The following is a 12968-nucleotide window of genomic DNA, read 5'->3' on the forward strand; positions in this document are numbered from 1 at the left end:
CTGAAAACCCCTAGTTAAAGCCAAGTCACGAGGTGCCTATGGTGCTGCAAAGGAAACCGGGTGCAGGGACAAGTAGTTGGAAATCACCGACCCATAGAATTAACGGCAACCTTGAGAGGTCAGAGAGTCCAACCACCCTCCTCCCACCCCCACCCTCTCCCTCAAGGCAGTACCACACCGAACAGAGCCCACATCTGGGATTTAATAGCTTCCAGGAAGGCGGCCTACCCCACCCCCTTCCCCCAACTACCAAAAATACTCCCCTCTCCTCTGGACTTCTCTCCACTTGCTTAATTGTCCAAAGCTCCACCAACTCGAGATTCCTGTGGGTTAACCAGGGTCCTATTTTTAAATGCAAAAAGGCCCTCAAAGGTGAAAGCTACTGCATGCCCAGCACCTGGAGAGAGCTGACGGAAGGGGGTTTGATTTTATGTGGGAGGTCACATTGGAGATGTGGTCCCAGAAGAGGGGGCCACCCCCAGGACTGGAGGGGTGTGAAGGCGTGAAGGACATTGGGGGGGGCAGGGGGGTGTCCGGAGGTAGGAGAAAGGGGGAGATTTTGCCTCTGTGGCAACCTTGCCTAGGGCAAGTGCTGACACAGACCATTCCAGACAGATGAAATCACTCTTATTTTTAAAGTCCTCCAGACAAGGAGCTGCCACGGGATTTTTATTATGAACAACAACAACAAAAAAATGCTTTCTAAAGAGAGATATGACAGCAATGCTTTTTCCAGCACCAAAGAAGCCTTTCAGTCATGAGCACCAAATTCCGTCACAGACTCCAGTTCCTTTGCAACCAATTTAACAAACTCAAGATTTTCCTTTTTCCTTTTCATTTTTTATTCTTTTTTTTTCCATGAGGGTGCTTGATCCTCCCCATCAATGCTGCCACATTCCATGTGCTTGTATATTTAAACGTTGCTGCAGTCACAAAGAATATATACCCATTCTTATAAGGTTTCCAATCAAGGCTTCCTTTTTGCTTCCTTCTGTGAGATCCCATACCATGTTTATAAGAATAATCCCCTGATTCTTCCACCCCTGTACATGTTGCCAGCTGGTTCAAAAAGCCCTTGGCATTTGGACATCAGGTGTCCATGTGGCTCAAGCTCTCTACCCCCATCTCCGGGAGATGCATTCCCCTTCAGTCCTCCACAGTGTACCTTGAAATCGGCCAGCCCTGTGAAATGTGTTGCATAATAGGTAAGGTCTTGGCTCTGTATCAACCTGCAGCCTTTAATATTTTTCAGTCATTATGATCCAATTCCTCAATTTTTATTTTATGATTATTTTTCTCATAATAGTTCTTTATATACAACTTTCCTATTTTCTCTGTTCTGGACTTCTGATTCTCTTTTCAATTGCTTGCTCTTGTCTAAGCTAACACTTTTCAACATTCTAGTCAAGCTCCTTACAAGCTCCTTAGTGGATCCAGATTTTTTACCACCAGTACTCCTTCCAATACTCAAGGTATTGCACCTCCCATCCTGCATCCTGTCTTAGCCTTCTCTCCCTTGAATTACAGTAGAGCAGCATTTTCCTTAAAAAAAATTATATATATATATATATGTGTATGTATATGTGTACATTTTATGTACACATCCATTTTCTTTCTGAACTTGTATTTATAATCTCCAATTTACAAACTGGATCTTAACCACTGGACACTGATTTCTGGGGCCTCCAAACTCACCATCGCATGGAAACAATAATATTCAAGGTGGCTACCTTTAAAAAGCAATCTACTAAAGTTTCTATCCACCTAGAGCTGTCATATAACAATGTGTTAAAACCTGAATTGTAAACCTGCTCTATCCACTTACTAAGCAGATGAATTGGGGCACGTCTTTCAGCTCACAGAGTGACCTGCCTTTTCCAATACCTGAAGACAGAAATTATGTGTTTGAATATGTGGCATTGTGTACAGTGCCTGGCAGAGAGTGGGCATTCAATACATGTTTACTGAATAAGTAGATGAATGGATCCAAACCTTTAACTTGATTAATGTACATTAGTAAATCAGTCCTCTCAGGAGGAAGAACAAATTAGTCAATATGTGACCTAGGACAAATTACCAAAACTTTCTGAGCCTCAGTTCCCTCATCTGTAAAATGGAGTTAAGAGTAGTATTATCTCATTGAGTTGTTGTGAGGATTAAACAAGATAATTCACACAAGGCCTTAGTACAGTGCCCAGCATATCGCATAACTTAAACAACACACATATATAGATAAATGCATAGAAGAGTCTGGAAGAATACACACCAAATGTGAACTGGACAGAATTATCCCAGAAGAGGGGGTAGATTAAGGGGAACTTTAACTTTTTATTCTGTACATATCAGAGTTTTTTTTTTTAATGAGCAAGGACAGTAGAAACCCTCTTAACTAACTTCCACTCAACAATGCACAGAAAATGTTTTGCATTCCCTCTTTAAAACATTGTCATATGACTATGTCATGATGAAAGCTCATGGCTAGTAGGGTGCTCTAATATTATTGTGCACTTCTACACCCATTATTGAGTCCCATGCTTAATAATCATTTTCTTGAATATATTTTTGATAATTATACTTGTTATTGTAATTACACAATTTAATTAAATTGTATGCATACCAAAATATTATGAGCACTAAAAACAAGAGTTGTTTCTATGAAAACTAAGTTGATCACTCTGCAAAAACTCAGTAAGGGGGGAATCTCCAAAATTGTGCTGTCAGATTAGTTTTGGATAGGACAGCAGTAAAATATTGGGGGAGAAAAATGTGAAAGGGTTCTGTACTCAAATTGCTTTGCAAGCATATACACTTTTGTTCCACATTAAATAAGCAAATGCTGGAGATCATAGATGTGTTACGAGTGTGATTTATGGAAGAGAGACAAAAGGAACACCCATCAGAAGTCCTTAGTCAAAAGCCTTGACATCAAAAGATTGGTGTGTGAATATGAATGTATATGTTTTATGTCAAAATAAAGACTTTAAGGTGTTTGCACATGTATGTGTATATTTATTATGATTTTCTGGTTTAGAAAATTGTACCAGTTAAATGACAAACAACCACCTTTGACCATATTAGATAAAGGATATTCCAATGTAGCCACATATTGATCATGTACTTTAAAAATTAGAGACTATACAATTAAGGTTTCAAAGAGGAAAAACTGGAACAAAATATAGCATATTATTAACAGTAGCATACTAGGTTATTTTTACTTTTTCCTTATACTTGTTATATTTTCCAGAAAAATGCAATATTAGAAAAGTTAAAAGCATAGTGCACTACAATGAGTCTTATAGATGCGTCTCCTGTTTCCAATGCTGGTTTCCACATTCAAACTATTTCTCATGCTCACTTCAGCAAATTGTTCTCAAAGTCACACATGACAACCACTCATTCTCCTGACTTTAGGATTATGCCTCATTTTTATCCCAAATTACGACTGTATTAGTTCTCTCTGCCATGACAAAATATAATAGACTGGTGGCTCAAACAACAGGAATTTATTTCTTGTAAATATTTGGAAGCTGCTAGTTTGGGATTAGGGTGCCAGCATGGTCAGGTCCTGGTGGGACCTCTCCTCCTGGCATGCAGATGGCCACCTTCTTGCTGTGTCCTCAAGTAGAGGAGAGAGAGCCGTAACTCTCTCTTCCTCTTCGTATAAGGCCACCAAACCTATCGGATCATGGCTCTACCCTTACAACCTAATTTAACCTTTATTGCTTCCTAAGAACCCTATCTCTAAATGTAGTCACATTAGTCACATTGGGGGGTGAAAGGTTCAACATACGAATTTGGGTGGGGTAAGGGGGCAGTTAGGTTCATACCAATGACCCAGATTGATAGCCCACTTTAGTTACCATATCTGTCTTTATGATTTTTGGCTCTTTCCAACCATTAAATCCACTCTCAAAAAAGATTTGTGAGGCGTTTTGGAAAGAATGTGCCCAGTTACAGAAGGCCAAAGAGTTCCAAGAATGTGCTAAGTATCTGCAATAAATATGAGGAGGTAGCATATCATGGTGGCTAAGAATGTGGGCCCTGGAGCCAGGCACACCTGGGTCTAGTTCTGACCCCTTTAACCTGCTAGAGGGATAATCTTAAACAGCTATTAATCTCTCTGAGTCTCAGTTTCCTCACTTGTAAAATAGGATTGTCAGAAGCCAAAGAAAAAAGGCTACATATTATATGATTTCATGTATAGAATCCAGAACTGGCAAATCCATAGAAGCAGAAAGCAGATTGGTGGTTTCCAGAGACCAGTGGAGGATGACTGCTAACTGGTATGGGGTTTCTTTCCGGGCAGATGAAAATATTTTGGAATTAGGTAGTTGTGATGGTTGCACACACAATTAACATAATAAAAACCTCTGAACTGCACACTTTGAAAGGGTGAATCTTATGTGGATTGTATCTCAATTTTAAAAAAGAATTATAATGAGCATCTAATGAGACTAGCCATGTCAAGCACTTTACAGCGCCTGGTCCATGGGAAGAGCTCAAGAACTATTGATCATTTGTAGAGTGACTATATAATCTATCATTGAAACTGGGACACTTTTGAGGGTTGACAGGGGCAGTAGTCATTATTATATTGTCACATCAGGTATAAAGACCATCCTGGACAGACTCTGATGTATTGTCACCCAGTTATTTGCATTTGGATCACCCAAGGGGTCTGTTTTGACAAGGGCAGTGCTTGTCTGAATATTCAAGATCTGGAATATTAAGGATCACACACCTAACTGCAGTTTTCGCCTTGTAGAAACCAGTGCCTATTCATCACCCCCCCAGTGACAAGTGAATGAGCTGCCTTTCAGCCCTGTTAACCCTGATTCCACATTTTCATCAGTAAGGCAACACAAAAAGCCAGAAACAGGGGACAGCTTCATCTCTCTTAACCTTCTCCTTAACAAGCACTTGAAAAGCCGATTGCTCACCTTTGCTTTAGCATGTCTTTCTTCCATTCTTTATTCTTTTTCTAATTCTTTTGGTTTTCAATTGTAATTTTCCCCTGCCCAAGCTCCAAGCTTACTTTTGATGCACTCACCTTTGTCCTTCTGTTTATGCCATTACTCTTTTGGGGCCCTTTCCACCATCCCTTCAATTCAACATACACTATGAGCACCTGTTCTGTGCTACGTATTCCTGGGCTCCAGAATGGGACACAGTCATTACCACTGAGAAACACAGAGACTGGCAGGCAAGGCAGGCACATCAATAGGTAACTGCCATAGTCAGGGCTAAGCACCCTTATGGGATCATACCTAAAGGGCACCTATCTCCCAAAAAGATGAGAAAGGGAGTAAGTGGCACACTGGATGCCTAACAGGGGATACCTAATCTGAGATAGAAAGCGAGAGTTGGAGCTAGTCAGGTGAAGAGGAGGGTAGGGGAAGGTGTCAGAGGCAGAGTGTGGATAAAATGAAGGTTCCTGTGGCCAGGATTCTCACCTGGCCCTGGTTGGCAAGCTCACTACACACGTGTGGGCAATATGTTGCTATTGACTCTATATAAAGAGCTCTGCCCAGTGCTCTGGGTGACATGGTGGCTCGGCTGCAAGGCTGCAGGAGAGCAGAGCAGAGGCTGGAGTGGTGGCAGTGCTAAGGACAGAGGCCCAGAGGACAGCTATGTGGGCAGAGAGGCCCAGAGGCAGAGACCGGCTTGCTGCATGCAGACTTGCTCTTAGTGGATGGGATTTTAGTGATTGACCTGCCACCTGGAAATAAAGTTGGGTATAACCCTTTCACCCCAAGAACGTTTTACTGTCATGTCTTTGGTTACACTGAATCCATAGTGAAGTTGCCTGGGGCTGAAACCCACTGGCAAGATTCAGAGGAAATTAGAAAACCTGGTGTGAAAAATGGCACTGCGAGCAGCATGGTGTTCCTAACGGAGCAAGTGAAACACAGTGACTGGAAAAGTGGGCAGGAGCCTTACCAAAATGGGCCTTTCACAGCAGGTGAAGCCATAGACCTGGAGGCAGGGTTTGACAGTGGGGGTAGCTGAGCAATTTTAAGCAGGAAATAGGCATGGTCAGAGCTGTATTTTAGGAACACCATCCCAAGCAGTAGTTAGGGTAAATGCACACAAAGCACCTAAGGATCTTGTTGAAATGCAGGTTCAGATTCAATAGGTGTGAGATCAGGGGCTGACCACCTACATTTCTCACAAGCTCTGCGGGAGACTGATCTCGTCTGTGGACTACACTCAAGGAACAAGGCTCTAAGGAATGGATGGAGGAGGGGACAAAACAGGTGATAGGTGGACCAGGCGGGGCTGCTGCAGCCGTTCAGGTGAGAGGAGATGGTCACGTGTGCTACGGCAGTGGTAGTGAAAATAGAAGCGAGTGAAATGTGAGACACGTCTCCTCAGTAAGTGCCACTGGACGTGGGGAGGTAAGGGAGAATGAGAGGCCTAAAATCCCTGGCGTTCTCTTTGCTCCCCTTTTGCCTTCCGCCAGGGTCAGGGTTTGCATACACCATGGCTGACCTTAGGTTACATTTTCTTGCCTTTTATTCACCTTTATTCATCGCTTTGCTCATCCCTAACATTTGTTTATTACCAGCTAACCCACTGATCCCACGTACAACAAGGAGCTACCCAAGCAGCTTGCCTCCCTCACTTCCCACCGTCCCATGACAGAATTCTTCCCATACCCACCTATCTGAGCGTGGGGATGCTTGGAGCATTCCTCACCAACGTCTGCACATATTTGAGCCCCTCCTTTGACACTCCCTACCCTACCCTTTGCGCCGGTCTGGGAAGAAAATCACAGCTTGTCATATCAAAAGCTTTCTGCTGACATACACTTATAAAATATCTTTCTGACACCCCATGTCTGATGGGTTCACTGATTCCATTTAAAGTCACCTACCTGGAATTGTCTTTCTGGTCTTTTATGATGCACCTGAGAGCTTCCCTGAGTATTATCATTGTCTCATTTGCAACTTACCCCAATCACCCACTTTGGAGCTGGCCGAGAAACAGTTCCAGCCAGGAGAGTATAAACACAGCCCTTCAGCATCTTTATGGAGACAATTGTGAACTAGTCCCTCCTGGCCACCCTGAGGCCTAATTTCTATCTCTCCTCTTACTCGTCATATCCTGAACGCTGAAAGGCATTTCGAAACCCAGAACCTAGCAGAGCACACTAGTGAGAGGATCTAATTTGTACTGAGTAGAAAAGGAAGTCTGGAGATATTTGTGCAGTTCCAAGCCATATATGTGTTCAGTGACCCTGATTAAATTTCAGTAACCTCGGGAAGTCTTGCTCTGCATCTTAGTCTACCCTCCTTCACCTCAATCTGGCTCTCTACTTTTGAACAATAGGCATGCATCTCATTTATAGAGTGTGGACGCCTCCAAAGGAAAGTCTTTCTCCTTTCCTATCATCCACAGGTTAGAGCCAGAAAGCTCAGAACCCCCTAAGGGATTAAACCCTGGGACTACTGCTTTTAAGGGCTGTTTTACTTTTCCTTAAAAACGTAAATATCCTGACATTGCAAAAATAAAAATAAGGTACCTATCTTACACATTTACCAATATAGTCAGACACAATTAGTTTCCTAAGAGAGAAGTTGAGCATAATTTTAAAGTTTGTGCTGGGTAAACCACCCAGGGAACTAGGAAATGGGGCTCCTTCAAGGCAGAGCAGAAGAAATTATTGGCCAAGCTGTAACCCTTCTGGGGGGTTGAACTCCTGGTAAAAAGAGAGCTGCTGAGAGTGGTGAGAGACTAATTACCAGGTAGCAGCAGTTCATTCTCAAATGGAGCCCTCTCTGCAGGCAGTCTAGTCTTCTACCATCTGACAGAGGGTAAGGTGCAGTTAGACACATCAAAGAAGAAAGAGTAAGTAGGAATTCAACTGAGACCCTTTCCTCTGAGCCCACGGGACTCAGCAATAAACCCTGGAGGGAAGCACAGTTTAACTGGGTACTTAAGATTTCCTGGTGGGGGTAAGCAGAGAGGACCAGCATTGTCATTGCTTGTGCCCATGTGAAATTCATGCCAAATTACAACTGGTTGTTATTTTATTTCTGAAAACATAAAGCAATTGAAAGTCCTGCAAATGTGATAGATGGAAGGCTTCAGGTTGGTTAGGATTAACTGCACAGCAAGATTTCCGGCCCACGTGTGGCTGCCAGTGGGTCCTAGAGAATCAAATCCATCAAATCAAGCAGCTGCCTGACCACCGCCCTCTTTACCTGCAGCCATATTGATACTAACTAAATGAAGTTCGGAAGAGAGCTCTGGAATCAGAGAGCCAGTTTAGTGCCTGGTAGATGATACTTCCTGGCAGACAGCAGACACCTTTTTAAGCTACCAGGAAATGATGTGTCATTGTGTGTGGCCTTCTGTGGGCCTGGCGGTGACCTAGACAGGTTGCATCTGATTCACACTCTTTGCTGGGTGTTGTCTAAAAGACTCTCATTGCTCAGTTACCCTTCATAGTGAAGGGGAAAAAAAAGAAGAAAAAAACACAATAAACACCCTAATAGCAATCTTGCCCCCACTCCTGGGACATTGAAATTACCATGCCTATATTGGAGAGGCTGTTGAAAAGTGACAGTGTAATAATAGCATTCTCAAGACAGTGCTCTCAAGTCTTGTCGAAATTACTAGCTACCCTGGGTAATTAAAACAATTATAATTGTTTGTTTCCACGTAATGCTTTAGCTCTAAATCCATGTGGTGTGCCTGATGCACAACCAGATTCCAAATGGTAGTTGGAATTTTCTTTTAACTTGAAGTTGATAAAACATTCTGTATATATCCAGCAATATGAAACATTCGGGACACAGCAGAGACCATTAGAGGTCATGCAGGTTAATAGCAGAACTAGAACTGGAACCCGAGTCCTCTGGCCTCCAGTAACGGGCTTATTTCATTACACCAGGCTGTCCTTAAATGTAAAGGAAAAACTAATACCTAGGCACATGGAGTACAAGAAAGCTGAACGCCTGCGACATGTTCAGTCTTTCCTTTCATGATCACTCTGTTTTGTCCTAACTCAATCTTTGCCCATCTCTTCACTGTACTGCTGACTCACTTTTCTCTCCTGCTTCTCCAGTGTGTCTCTTTCTTTAGCTCCCCTTTCCCCATTTGCTCTCCATTCCTGTCTGTTCTTTCCTAGAATCAGTTTTACTCCATTTACAAAGAGTGCTTGCTATGTTGCTCAATGGAGCTGTGAGCAGGTTGGAAACCACTCTTTTCTGACAGGTGGTGAATTTCAGAAACTGTAAAGAGGCCATTAAAGTATAACGCCTTTTAAAACATCTACTTAATAAGAGGCCATGAGACCCAGTGTATTAGGGTTACTGTGGAGAGTCTGTGTTGACTGAAAAGAAAATCGTTTTAAAATGGATTCAGGACACTCTTCCAAACTAAATGGAATCCGGGGAGGGTGCATGTGGAGTTTAGGGATCCATAAGAAAGGAGTATTTCAATGCATAAAATATACACCAAAATGTTGAAATCTGGGTGATGGGATTCTATTTGATTTTTATTTTCTTCTTTTTGTTTCCAGAATTTTCTAATCTTTCTATAGTGAATTTATGTTCTATCATATATTGAAGCAGGGTTTGAAAATCAAAAAAAATTGATTAACAAAATGAGAGGCCATGAGAGCCATCACTCAGGTTAGCTTCCCTGCCACCAAGCAGCTCATTCCCTCACCCTCTCAACACCCCAGCGTTAGCCAGGTGTGCTTGCTTGTCAGTGCCCATGGACTACACGAAGGGGCTGCTCGTTCACCTCATTCCTCATTTGGGTTCCTGCTATTTGGTGCTGACTTGGACCCACAATGGCAGCAGACTAAGCTCCACTTAGCTCTGCTGTCTTCTTGATTGCCCTCTACCTGCGTTGTGCACACAGTAGGTGCTTCACAAAGATTTGTTGAACCTGTGGCTTAGTGGCATGACTTAACTCCTGGGCCTGCTTGCAGCTTTCCATCACTTTCCTCCTATCCTGACCTGTCATATAGCCAGCCAAGTCCTGAGTCCTAACTCACACATGGGGGCCTTGGGGTGACCCAGACTTTACAACCCAAAGCCTAGGGGTTACACACTCTTCTCAGTCTGACTTAGTCTGGGGCTCTCCCAGGTTTACAGACCTGCTTCCTCCCCCTTTAAGGCTATTTCAATATGGCAGATCTTTTTGTTACAGTGTGCAGCATAACTCAAAACAGTTGTCTGGGATTCTCTAACTGTATCCAGGGACAAGTGCAGCCAAGCCCAGAAAAAATTTAATTCCAATTTTTAAAAAATACTGCACATCTAAAAATGCTGATGTACAAGAAAGAAAGAGAAAGCATGGTTTAACTTGCAAAACATAGAACAAGGAGAAACTGAGAGGAGGGTGGTGGCAGAAACTGTTACTTATTAGCCATCTTTAGTAGGACACAGGCTCCAAAGAGACAATAACCTTTGTGTTTTAAAATTAGTTGCACATTCCCAGTGCAAGCCTTTCCAATATCTTTCTCCTTTAATCGCTTAGGTGGAATTATCTGTGCAGAAGGATCTGGTTAAGCTGACTCATTGCTGTTTGTAAATCAAAACCGAAGATATTCTTCCCTTCTGAATGGTGAACTTGACATTTGTTTGTCCCAGCCTAGGAGGCTCTAATCCACATTCCTCCAAATGCAGAGACGAACAAACCTGTTCATGGTGGCATACACAGGCTCGGGAGGCCGTTGTAGGCTGTTAGGAGTAGAGATGACCACTCCTTTGTTGAACTTTGTGAGAGGGTGAGTCAAGGCATTTCCCATCTCTGGCAATCCCGTTTCAAACGGTCAGTAACAGTTTGGTTTACTGTGACCACATGGCTTTACATGGCATAGGGCTTGTCCTGGGAAATATCATTACTGTAACACATGAAATATTTGTGCCACATCCTCCTTTACTTGATACTTGATTTCCTAGAATATTTTATTAGCTAACTGACATTTTATCACCTACCTCACTGAAGCAGGAATTTGCTGCCTGGCAGCTGAGAACAATGAGAGTATTGAATCGCTCATTGCTTCGACAGATAATTATTGAGCATACACTGTTTCAAGTTCAGTGTTGACTATACTTAGGACAGTTGCTGACTTCACTGAATTCAGAGAACCCATTGTGTCCTTTTGGGTGCATAGACTACCCCCAACTGAGCCCCAAATAATGACCTCTCCTTTTGGCCTCATGCAATTCTCAGACACCCCTATACCTTATCTTTCTTTCAGTCCACTTCTCTGAACTGTTTCCATTGTGCATCCGTCACACAAAAGGTCCCTAGCAGTTACTGCAGGTGCTGCAAACCCCAAGTCAGCTTTTCCCTGCAACTGCTCACCCTGTTTTCTGCTTCACTATGCCCAGCACCCTCAAGAGCTAACTGCCTAAGATGGGACATGCCGAGATAACTTCAACACAGGAACTCCTGAGAGACAAGTTGTAAATAGTAGACATAGTGGTCAAGCTCATGGGTTCTTAACTCAGAGCTTCCTGTTCAAACCCTGTTTCTACCATTTATTCCTCTGTGACTTTGGGCAAGTTACTTCACCTCTCTGCCCGGTTTGCTCATCTGTCAAATGGGAATTTGAGAGCATCTACTTCATCAAGTATTTCAATGAGCTAATATATGTAAAATACTTATACTAGTGCCTAGTACATCATAAATATTATTTTGCTCTATCTTAGTTATTATCATTACTATTTAGGTAGGAAAGGAACTGAGTAGTAATTGTGGGCTGGTGGGCAATGGGGTTGATATTTCACGCCGGGTGCCTGGACCCACCACATATCAATCATATAATGTGGCTGGGAGCAGATCTGAATGCCTGGCCCTGACATTTTGAGAGGAGTCCATTTTGATTACTTATGTGGGAAATGGAACTTAACACAGCAATCATTTTTTAAATGACATTGCTTCACTGTTTGAGTTTTTTCGCTCATTCAGAGAGCAATATGCTCATTTAAAAAGTCAGGGTAAAAAAGAAGCTGAAAAGCAGGAAGACACAAAATACTTGTAATCCCATTCATCAAGAGACAGACAGTATTAGTACCTTATGGTGAAGCTTTTCACATAATTCTTAATTTGTTTGATACAATAACACTTTAGGGTGACAAACTTTAAATAAAAAACTTAGTATTGTATTATATCATCAGTTACTGCATAGAAGCCCACCTTGCTGACCATGTAGATTGTTTTCTCCTTTTGGCTATTGCAGACAACACTAAAATAGACACATCTTTGTGCACAATCTTAATCATTTCCTTAGGATACATTTTTCCAGACATTGACTTTCCCAGCTTATTTTGGTCGCCTTGTTGGTTTTTGTTTGAGTCTCATTTAAATACTAAAATGTTTGATTTTTTGTGTAAAATTTTAATTAAATACTGAAATACAAATACAAATTGTGGAAGAGATTCACGATAATGATGGCCCCTGCTTGCTGAAGCAGTTTTATGAACCCAGGCTTCCCACCAGCTATCAGCAAAATGAAACATCCCTTTTAGGCCTGGGCCCATGCTTATTCCTCCTGTCTCATCTCTGAAGCATCTTGCCGCTTTCTGCCCTCAATTTTAAGATCCAGTCAGACAGAGCTACCCTACAGGCTGTTCTCTATGTTTCTACCTCTGTTTGGATCAACCATAAACTCAGGTCCCTCCTGGCCCCCCAACTCCCCATATCTAAATAATTGGTACTGGTCATTAGGGCTCAGGTTAGACCTCATATCCCGCAAGAAAAGCTGTCTGACCATCCCCTGAACACACACACTTCAGTCCGGGTTAGGTGTCCTCCTACTGTTGTGCCATTGGAAAAAACATCCTTGCCACTGTCATCTGTATACATCACACTGTAGCATATATATCTGTTTACATTTCTGATTCTTCCACTAGACTATGAGGTCTTTGAGGTCAGGTACTATTATTTTTTTCTCTGCATCCTCAGTAGCCAATACAGTGTATGGAAACAGTGAGGGCTCA

The sequence above is a fragment of the Manis pentadactyla genome, chromosome X (assembly GCF_030020395.1).
Source record: "Manis pentadactyla isolate mManPen7 chromosome X, mManPen7.hap1, whole genome shotgun sequence".
Taxonomy (NCBI): domain Eukaryota; kingdom Metazoa; phylum Chordata; class Mammalia; order Pholidota; family Manidae; genus Manis; species Manis pentadactyla.